Source organism: Panicum virgatum, chromosome 5N, assembly GCF_016808335.1.
Source record: "Panicum virgatum strain AP13 chromosome 5N, P.virgatum_v5, whole genome shotgun sequence".
Lineage (NCBI taxonomy): Eukaryota > Viridiplantae > Streptophyta > Magnoliopsida > Poales > Poaceae > Panicum > Panicum virgatum.
In genome coordinates, this window is record NC_053149.1 from 19045185 (window position 1) to 19056977 (window position 11793).

The 11793-nt window shown below is 41.2% G+C and overlaps 1 long non-coding RNA gene across 1 annotated transcript; it reads left to right on the forward strand.

The window, feature by feature from the left end:
• The first annotated feature begins 732 nt into the window (after nucleotides 1–732).
• On the forward strand, nucleotides 733–2889 carry LOC120676285. Its single transcript, XR_005675752.1, has 4 exons — nucleotides 733–1180; nucleotides 1391–1452; nucleotides 1942–2103; nucleotides 2507–2889. It is a non-coding gene; the product is annotated as an uncharacterized LOC120676285 (long non-coding RNA).
• The last annotated feature ends 8904 nt before the right edge of the window (nucleotides 2890–11793 follow it).

The window sequence follows — 11793 nt, forward strand, 5'->3', positions numbered from 1 at the left end:
AGTTGAGTTGTATGAAACCATATGAGAGATGTATCCATGTATGAGCAAAGTATACTACCTCTTTATCCAAATCATTTATTTTTTTTGGCAAACTGATGAACCTAAAATATGCTGCAAAATAATTTTTTACCATTTTTTTTATCACATTTACATGCTATGATGATTGTTATGTGTGATACTTTGGAGCAAGAATTTTGAATTGTCCCTACAAGGCAATAGAATTTTTCATCTATCTCTTGGACATGGTTTAAAATGGGACATAGCAGGTTAAATATATTTTTTGTTCAATTTTTCAAATCTTGTTGGAAGCACCCATAGTTCAAATTGAGATAAAAAAACACAAAAAAGCCCACTTACATGATACAAAAGATCAAATTTGGTTATTTTTTTAAATTACAAGTTCATGACTGGGCTCCTTATTTATACAGGGAAAAAATAACATACTCGTGATAGTTTTTGGTTTGCAAATTACTTTAAATGGTGTCTTATTTTTTTATTTAGATGAAATATAGTTCAATTCACAAGGTAGGCGTGCGGGCTGAATTCAGTTTTCCCTCCTCCCGCCCACTCCTTTGAGTCCAGAGTGCGGCAGGCAAAAAAAAACTCACAGCCAAATTACGATAATACCCCCAACTTGTTGTATGAAGCAGCCAACTGTAGAAGGGTAGCTTGGTAAAAATACACACATCTCATCCGCATCCGCCTCAAATACCCCAGAAAACCTCAAATCTCATCCGCATCTCCTCCGCAGCCGCCGCACTCCCATGTCCTCCTCCGCCGCCAGCCGCGGCGGCCGCGAAGCCTCCGCCGCCAACCCGCCGCGGCGGCCTCCACTCCTCGTCCGCCATCCCGCTGCGGCGGCCAGGACCCTGCCTCCGTCATCCAGGCGCGGCTACAACCTCTCATCGACGTCTCCTACCCTGGCGGCCGAGGTCCCTCCTCAGATCGAGCAGCCAGCCGTGTCACCACCCGCGCCTGCTGCTGCTCCTTCTGCAATCCAGCGGCGGGAAGGGATCCAGGGCCTGCACGCTGCACAAGGACTACACGGCGCCCGCGCCGCCCGCCTCCGCGAGGTGCGAGCGGAAGGGCCTACCGGCCACGGCGCACGGCTCCACTTTGGCAAGGCGTGGGTGGAAGGGCAGGCAGCAGCAACAGCGAGCCCTCCACCACGATAACACCTGTTCGTCTCCTTCAGTTCCTATCCTCCTCCCTTATGTGCCCCAACTGTTTGCTAAAATGCCTGCTAGGATAGAAAGGATATTATTTTGCAGATTCGTGTACCAAGTATACATTATTTTTTAAGATTCATTGAAGAAAAATAAACTTGTGATCTGCATTGAAAGAATGATTTATCATAAGGATTTATATTCTTTCAGGTTCTTTCTTTCAGGTTCTCTGTGCAATTCCCTTGATATGTTAAAGTGGTCATGGGCAAGAGCTTGAGTTTCCATGGTATATTCCAGATGTGGATGTTTTTTTTTTAATCCTTCTATGCCAACTCTAAGTGTCTATTGCATTGCATGAAAGCATGATTCTGTGAGTAGCTGTCATTAGCTTAGTCTTGGTGTGCATCCTTATGACTTGTGATGGCTGCTTGCTTTCAATTCGAGTGTGACTTGTGATGGCTGCTTGCTTTGAATTAGAGATTCTAGTATTCTTATGTGCAGCATCTATACTAATTAATAATATGATGGGTAAACTAATAGGATAGAGTGGACTGGTTTAGCATGGATAGAATCTGAGAAATATTTCTAGATATGCTCCTGCATGACTTTGCTATGTCTATTTTTAGAACTTCGGATCAGAGGTGTTCTCTGCTATTTTGCTAGACTGAAAGTACAAAGTGCTGGGATGATCATTTATATATCTATCTGAAAATAGAGTTCTTGTTAGATTGATGTACTGCAAACACTTAGTATCTTATAGCCTTATTTGTTTCAGGTAAACTGATGGTGGCTTCAGTTCCTTGATCATGGAGAAATAGTATGAACTCCGAGAAATGTTGGTTATCAGAAAGATGACACCACCACCGTACGTGCACAGGACGCACGACGGCACGAGTTCCCCTTCTGCTGTCCTTTGCTACCTGTGATGTGTGAAGAGGTGAGCAGTAGAAGCTAAGCATAGTTTAGAATTATAGTGTGCTTGTGATTTAATTATTGTCCATGGTAACCCATTGGTTTCTTTGCACACTTGTACTGTCTGGAATGGAATTATACTATTGTGAATTATCAAATGCTAGAAGCCGGCTTTGCATTAGACCGTTATCGCTCAGACAACTTTTTCGTCATTCTGGGCAAAAGCTTATGTTAAAAAAATTTAAGATCTTGCACTGTAAAATACAATTGATGTCTGCCCATCTTTGTTTAGGATATGTGTATGCAGATTGAGCTAGAACTCGTTGTTGATGTTTCTTGTGAACAAGTGATTTATATGCTGCCCACTACACTACCAGCTAATCATTTTCATCTGGGTTGTTTGTGATTTTTTCTCATGCTCATTGCAGCAAGCAAGGAGACACGTGAGGGACGGAGGAGCCGCAGCTTCAAGGAACAGGCAGCTAGAGAGATTGGTCGATGATAAGACTCTGCTGAAGGAAGCAGAAGGTGGAAGCGTTTTTTATTTGTTTTTCAGAATTGTGAGATGTTTTGCTAGACTAACTAGAGTTACACTGATTTCATGCTGAACTGAAAAACTTTGATGTTGTATCATGTATGTATGTGATGAGTTGTTGGATTAGAATGTATGCTAGTTTATATCTTGATTTGGGTTGAAATGATAATGCATTGAATAGAAAAACGGGCTGTATTTTAATGGCCCATATGTAAAATGGGCTCAGCTTTTTTCATGAGTAGAAATTTAATTGGGCCATATGCAAATGGGCCCAAATTGACTCGCTGCCATATCATTGTCCACGTTAGCATCCATGTGGTAGCCACGTGGGCCGCCACGTCGAATGCCACATCAGCCGTCATGTTAGATGCCATGTCAATATCTATGTCATTGATAGTTAAACACATGGCATTATCTGTGATAATATTTGCGACGTTTATTTTCGTCACAGATATTGGGCTTGGGCTGGGCTAAATGGATTTCGGGCCATTTTGTGACGGTTGAGAAACGTCATAGATCGTGCCAATCTGTGACGATTACGGAAAAAACGTCGCTTGATTTAATCTGTGACGCTCAATCCATGACGTTATTCGAAATCGTCACGAAATCATCATAGATGGCGTTTTATACTAATCCATGATGTTTTAGAATTTAATCTTGTAGTGGTATGGTAAAAAAATAGTATAATCTTTAAGTAAGGATATAACGACATGTGAATTTTTGAATTTTCAATACTAGCCGTGCAAATGCGCGGGCTATACGCCTAGTTATCTTATTATTTAGCCAACAAACGGAGCCTCCACATTCGCTCTCAAGGACTAGAAATTCCCACGTTAATCGGAGAAAAATAGAAAAATAAAATTACCCACCACTGCCATTATGATAAAATTAGCTTAAAATACTCCTGTGCCTAATTAAAAATCACCCACCAATGTCATTATGAAAAATTAAATATAAAATACCATTTAACTATGTATCAGTTACAAACATGTACTATTAGTAAAAACTAAAACTAACCAAAATCAAATAATTATATGCATAATATTATTAAAGCTCAATAAATCAAATTGTTATTATAGGTAGATCATATTTGAATTGTTTTAACCAACAATAAGATACAAATTACGATAATGAATAGGGTGATGCATGGTAAAAAAAATAGTATAATCTTTAAGTAAGGATATAACGACATGCGAATTTTTGAATTTTCAATACTAGCCGCGCAAATGCGCGGGCTATACGCCTAGTTTCTTGGTACCAATTTCATGCGAAATTGCTTAAAAACATCTCACACTTGAGTACTAAGATAAACACCCCTTGCTGATTTCTTAATTAAGAGAAGCTGGATCTCCAGGTAAGGAAGTCAATCCCTGCAAACTAGGCCATATATAAAATGGCAAATTCGAAGTAAAAAGTGCATGTAGTGCTTTTGAATATAAATACATGAATTATGCTAGAAGCCCGGATATGGCCTATAGGGGTTCCGGAATCCGGATAGCCACTGATATGACCATTGCAGAAGAAATAGCGGGCTATATAGTGACATGATTACTGTCGGACAAAACTATTGCTAAATTCTAAAACCGCTTTTTAAAATATTGAAGATCGTACAATTTCCATAAGGATCCTATGGATGAATTGTTCGATGTTAGTCGATTGAAAATTTGTGTAACCATTATCTGAATTTGTGAGTGGTCAAATTTTGATCAGTCCACCAAAGATTTGGAGCTAATTAAGACTTAGGCTTACCAAAATGGTTTGCCGGCCAACTATAGTGGTGGTTAGGGGTGGTAATGGGCCATGGCCCTAGTGGCCTCTTCACAGCCCAATAAAGCCCTTAAAATTTTTAGTTCAAAAATACATATATTTAGAGCCCGGCCCTTTTAGGGCCCGATCCTTAGATTTTCTAGTTCAAAATGTTGGGCCCTTTACCACCCCTAGTGGTGGTAGGTTGTGATCGAGCGAGATGGCGTGGAGGCGGGGCACCACCACTCCACCCATCGTGGTGGTGGAAGACATATGTGGTGGGGCGTCAAGCTCTAAAGAGGTTATTGTAGGCGTCAAACTAGAATGAAGCAAATGAAGCAAGAACCGAGTTTCCTCTAACAGTTTAAGAGGAGAAACCAAGAAAGCAAGTAGGACACACACAACGACGTTTGAGGGAGGAGGTTGTTGGCAGCCTGGCAAAGGAACGTGGAGGTGAGTGGCATGGCGGCTCCATCAAACTGAGAGGTACGAGAGAGAGAAGAAATACACAAGAGATGAAGTGATCGAGTTATCTTATGTAAAAGGTAGGGCTGATCTTGACATCGGATCAAGATCCAATGCCGAAAAAGCTCCAAGGCCAGAAAGATGGAGTTACACCGAGACTGCTACGTGGGATCCAACCGCAACTATATCACTAGAAACTTCGCCGCAAAAGATCACTGACAAGACCGAATCCGTGGCGAGCAAGTTGTGTTGGCGCTGGATTGCCCGAGAGCCACCCTGGTAGGCCTGCTAATGAGTTGGGTACCGAACAAAAGCACTCCACGTACATGCAGTATATACAATTGCTATGTATTCTTTGTGAGATTAGATATGATGGTTAGCACCCACTACTAAAAACCGGCCTTCAGAACCGGTTGAAAATAACCATAAGTACCCGCAAACCGAGACCAATGGCCTCGCCTTAGGACACCGGGTTTTTCACCCGATGCCTTAGGCATCCATTGGTACCGGTTGGTCTTCCGGTACCACAGAGGCTGCCACGCTGACGCAAGCTGGCAGCCCCTTTGGTACCGGTTGGTCTTTCTAACCGGTACCAATGATCTTTCCCTCTATTTCCCAAATCATGTTTTATTTGTTTTATTTATTACTATTTATTTTTTTATAATTGCTAAGCATAACCGAGGTCTACAGTAGTAACGTTCATTGGTCGTGTTCGATTTCACATAATATTTGAAACTAACTAAAAGTCAAATGCAAACATATAATTAAGCTAATTAGCTAAACTAATATATTTACAAATATACAAACAACAAGGCTTCACGTTTAGAAATATTTACAAATGTACAAGTCATGTTTATAGTCCAACTAGTGGGCCCCTCAGGACGTCGATGAAAGTCCTCTATTGATGTGACCGTCGTGGTAGAACTCGCCTCTAGGATCCAGGATCTCATTCAAAATGAATTCGGCGAGCTGCTCGCACACGGCGTTGATCCGATCGGTAGAATAACATTCATCCCCCCATTTAAGACATCTATCATTTAGGAAAAAAAGACTGATATATTAACATCATTCGCGTTAGTATAATTATGAAGATGTACTAGTGAACGGTTTGTACGTACTCTTAGGTCCTTCGTAGTAGACTTCCCGCATGGAATCATGATGTGCAAGAAGTCGTATACGTAGTACCCGCACCAATCAGTTCTTTGTTTTTGTCTCGCACACTTAAGGAGAAACAAATAAATTACTCATCAACCGGTGCCAAACACTAGGCATCGGCACCGGTTCAAGTTGCCAACCGGTGCCTTTGTGATGGACACCTGGCGGCACCGGGTCATGGCAAAACCCAGTGCCATTGTCCGCTCATTAGGCACCGGTTGGTGCCACCAACAGGTACCTATTCCTCCTTGTTCTTTTGGTACCGGTTGGTGGAACTAACCGATGCCTATACGGGGTTTTGGTACCGGGTGATGCTTTAACCCGGTACCAAACCCCTTGCTTTTGAGCGCCGCTGGCCAAAGGTACCAGTTGTTGTTGCAGCTAGTACCGGCTGCAACAACAGCTGGTACCTTTGGCCAGGACCTTTGGCCCGTTTTCTAGTAGTGACCGCTAGCTAGCTAGAACTTAATTAGAACCAAATTTGCCACATGGCGAATGGAGAAAGGCAGAGTAAATTGTTTGCTGGCTTGGTTTAGAGTTTTTTTTTTTGCGAGGATGGTTTAGAGTTTGTTTTCCCCCATTGATAGAATATAAGCTTATTATCATTCTGGTAATAAGCTTGTTTAAATATTTGTTTTTCTCGAATGTTGTTTAAATATTTCACAAGAAGTTGATATTACAATATCAGTCCTGAAACTAAATGGAAAAGCTGATAAGAGGTCGATGCCTCGATCCATGCACAAATTATGGACTATATTAAAAATGGTATGTTGGAAAACAAAGTTAGAAGGAGGCAAAACAATCACTCTGCGTTGGAATTATATGTGTGCTGAACGAAATAATGTAAGCGAATAGCTGAGGTGCCAGGTATGATCTGGATGTGCACATATATGTCATTTTAAATTTCTTAAAGAAATTTGTGGACTGCGTCTATATATCTGCCCATTTTTTGTGACAGGTTGACAGCAGCACAACACTTAAAAATGCAATCTTAGCTTTTCCAGAAAAAAAAAATCAAGACGAATGCATATTTAAGCGCCTGATGCATGCATGTCTGCGCTTCCTTGAGGTGGTGAACTCTTTATGGCTGATTTCTGTTTTTGACTCATAGAGAAGAGGCCGATGAAGAAGCTCAGGTAAATAATTATTTTCGAAGCATAAAAGCTGTAATAGGATAATGTGGTGCTTGAGACCTTCAAAAACTCGTCCAGATGCATTGTCTTTTGGATATTTAATTTGGATCCAGATGGAATCTAAGCGCTCACGTAGTCATGATATCTTACTGACTTTCGTGTCCTTCATGTCGTACTGCTGTAATTTTTTTCTTGCGAGGATAATAATGCTGGAAAATTTTAACATGAATAAAAAGAAAACCAAGCACAAAGTCAAACATGAAACTTTTGGCACCTGTCCTTGCTGGTTGCTTATTAGTTTGTCAAGAAGGTGAGACATGATGATTGCAGCACAGATTAAAATTAATCCGATCCACTACCTGCTGCGACAAAACTTTGGCTTCTGGGCTCACAAAGTATATATAAGAAGTTGTACCAAGAGGTTCGAACGATAGTGATGATCTCTGATTGAATATTCTCTGAACCAACCAAAAACGATATATGCGTCCTATCTGCACTGCCAGCCAAATTATATATGAACGCAAAACAAAGATGATTCGTTGAAAGAGAGAACAGAGAAGTGGTGGACGCAACTACATCGATTTTCTTTTCCTATTTGTGTGCTACATGCATGATTATGCGTATGAAAGGCAAAATAAAGAACTTGTACGTCAGGATATATATAGCTTGCAAGCGCTTAATTAATTGCATTCTCATTTGTTCATGTTATTAGTTGATAAATGTACGGTTCACTACTACAGAATATGCCTTTGTTCCAGGCCATTTGTCCCGGCAGCCTTTGGGTCCGGGACAATAGGTGACTTTTGTCCCGGGTCCAACGGCTAGCCAGGCCAGCGGGGGAGACAGGGGCCTTTTTGTCCCGGTTGGAGCCAATAATCGGGACAAAAGGCCCCCCTTTTGTCCCGGTTGGTGGCTCCAACCGGGACAAAAGGTCTTGGCCCCCCTTATCCCCTTTCCTCTCCCCCCGCCCGAGCCATTCAGCTCACTTGTTTTTTGCTGTTCTTGGCTCGGGAGAGAGGAGTTCTTGCTCATTTCTTCACCACATTTGTAAAGATCTTTGATTACTCGTCCATCCATCGGCGCTAAAGGTTTGGGGCTTGTTTTTCTCTTCTTCCTTGGCTTGTATAGCTTATTTTATGCTTTAGAAATAGAGAAAATGTGTAGCTAGCTCATTTTTTGGACATTTAGCTAGATTGCATATGTAGGTGTGATTTTCTTTTAGATTTAGATGAGTATGTGGGTAGTAGAAATTTTTAGAATGAGTGTAGACACTTCATGTGATGTACTTGTATATATGACCATATTGTGGATAGTTGATTTTTGTATTCATGAATGAATTAATGAAATGAGTATATTAGAATTTTTTGTATTATGAATGGATTATTTTGACACTCTAGTGATGTATTTATTCAGGCTCACATTGAAACCATCTAGAAGCTAAAAAATCTTTATTTCGAAACAAGTATACGTCTTTAATCTCCATCCAACGGTGATGGCAATACCTTTCGGGGATACACGATGCGCTATAAGGACGTCGCGAATCGGTTGGTCGCATCACCAGCACTTTCGATTGATAAGAAGACAGCATTTGACGCAGTCAGCATGGCCGTTGTTGTACTGAGAGCATATCAACGAGCACGCTGCCTATGCCAAGTGCTGTGCCTATTAATTGTAAATATTGGTGCTGCGACTGGCCGATTGGTTACATCCTTGTACCGCACCGTATCCCCCCGAAAGGCAGTGTCATCACCGCAGGGTTGAGGTTACTGACATATACATTTTCAGAAATAAATGTTTATTTTTCTTCTAGAGGGTTTCTGGATATTGAAAAGAGTGTACTCCTGGAACTGAAGGGTGTCAAAGTAATTAGAAGTTATAGAGATTTCTTTCAATTAATTAGAGATTTCTTGAGGATTAATGATACATTTCGTCTTTTTTATATGATTTCATTGTTATTTGCAAGAGTTATTAATCTGATCATTGTAATTGTAATAGTAAATAATATTTGCATTGTAATTGTAAGAATTTATAATTTTGTGGAAAATAAAGGTATTTTTTAGTAAAATATGGCTTCAGCAGCTGGAGGGAGTGGCGCCGGTGGGGGTGATCGTTGTCCTTCTGGAGAGAAGGGCATAACTCGAGTAGGTCGTCGGTCCAAAAAACCTAGTGCTTTTCATAGGGCAGCGCTCCATTATTTGGAAAAAGAATATAGAGAATGCATGGCAAGGGGCGAGGAACCTCCGTTTGATCTTGAGGATTTATTGCGGCGTTACGGTTCGTCACCACCAAACTCGGAGGTTTCAGCTCCGCCATCTTCTTCTGCGCCAGCAAGAAATCCGTTAGAGCATTCTACGTTCCAACGCAAGGACGGTTGAAAACCTATGTGTTGTTGTCCGAATTTTTAAGTTTCATGTATAGTACTCCTTTGTTAAGTTCTATAATGGATTAAGTACTCCTTTTAATTAATCAAGATGGATGATGGGTATTGCATATCTTTTAATTATTCATGTTATGTTACATTTAGTTTAATTTAGGTTTGATATATTTTATTTATTCGATACATGTAAAGAATTCAAATCGATTTATTTAAAATGCAGATGGACCGACAATGGATGTACAATGCTGACCGACGTTCGAAAGAATTCATTGATGGCCTGCATTATTTTTTGTCTGTGGCTGAGGCAAACAAGCATAATGGTTTTATGTGCTGCCCGTGTGTTCATTGCAACAATAACAAGGATTACTCATCTTCAAGAATCCTACACAGCCACATTTTCGCAAATGGTTTCATGGAGAAGTATGTTTGTTGGACGAAGCACGGAGAACAGGGGGTTACCATGGAAGACAATGAAGAAGAAGATTTTGACGACCACTTTCCCGGAAATGCTGGAATCGGTGCATTCGATGACGATATTCCCATGGAAGAGCCCGAAGTAGATGTAGCAGAAAATGATCCCAGCGACGATCTGGGGCAGGCATTGCACAATGTGCAGGCAGACTGTGAGAGTGAAACGGAGAGGTTGAGAGGTTGAAGTTCCAGAAGTTGTTAGAGGATCACCGTAAGTTGTTGTACCCAGATTGTCAAAATGGATTGAAGAAACTTGGCACCACCTTGGAGTTGCTGCAATAGAAGGCGACAAATGGTGTATCCGACAAGGGATTTGGTGAATTACTCAAACTTATTAAAAAAATGCTTCCTAAGGACAACGAATTGCCTACCACAACGTATGAAGCCAAACAACTTATTTGCCCTTTAGGATTGGAAGTGCAAAAGATACATGCATGCCCCAACGACTGCATCCTCTACCGAGGCGAGTACGAGAATTTGGATGCATGTCCCGTATGCAGTGCATTGCGTTACAAGATTAGAAAAGATGATCCTAGAGATGTCGAGGGGGAGCCTCCCCGGAATAGAGTTCCTGCGAAGGTCATGTGGTATTCGCCTATAATACCACGTTTGAAGCGTCTGTTTAGAAATAAAGATAATGCTAAGTTGATGTGATGGCACAAAGAGGAACGCAAGAAAGACTCGATGTTGAGACACACCGCTGATGGGTCGCAGTGGAGAAAAATAGATAGAACGTACCCTGAATTTGATTTGGATGCGAGAAACATACGGTTCGGTTTGAGTACGGATGACATGAATCCTTTTGGTGAGATGAGCAGTGGTCATAGCACTTGTCCTGTGACTTTTTGTATGTACAATCTTCCACCATGGCTCTGCATGAAACGAAAGTTCATCATGATGCCAGTGCTTATCACGGGTCCAAAGCAGCCCGGAAATGACATTGATGTGTACCTAAGACCATTGGTCGAAGAACTCTTATTGCTCTAAAGCGATGAAGGTGTACGGATGTGGGATGAATACAAACAGAAAAACTTCAACCTACGAGCATTGCTGTTCGTAACGATCAATGACTGGCCTGCTCTTAGTAACATATCAGGACATTCGAACAAGGGATACAAAGCATGCACATACTGTTTAGATGATACCGATAATATATGATTGACTCACTGTAAGAAGGTTGTATATATGAGTCATCATCGGTTTCTTCCCATCAGGCATGCGGTACGAAAGAAGGGCAAGCATTTCAAAGGCCAAGCGGACCACCGAACAAAACCGATGCACCATAGTGGTAAAGTCGTCTTCATCATGGTAAAAGATCTAGAAGTTATTTTTAGAAATGGATCTGGTAGCCAACCTGTTCCGAACGAAAACGGAATGGCGCCCATGTGGAAGAAGAAATCTATATTTTGGGAGCTACCATATTGGGAAGTCTTAGATGTTCGTCATGCAATTGATGTGATGCACCTCACGAAGAATTTTTGCATCAACCTGATAGCATTCTTGGGAGTGTACGGAAAGACAAAAGATACAGTAGAAGCACGTCAAGAATTGCAATGTATGGAAGAACGAGATGCCTTACATCCACAAAAGCGAGATAATTGATGACAATACTTAAGTCCTGCCAGCTATACTCTTAGCAAGGAAGACAAAGAAACCATGTTTGACTGCTTGAGCAGTATAAAGGTTCCATCTGGATACTCATCCAATATAAAAGGAATCTTAAATTTGGCAGAGAAGAAATTTACAAATCTCAAGTCCCATGACTATCATGTGCTTATGACCGAACTTCTTCCGGTTGTGCTGCGGGGGATTCTGCCTGATAACGTCCGGTTA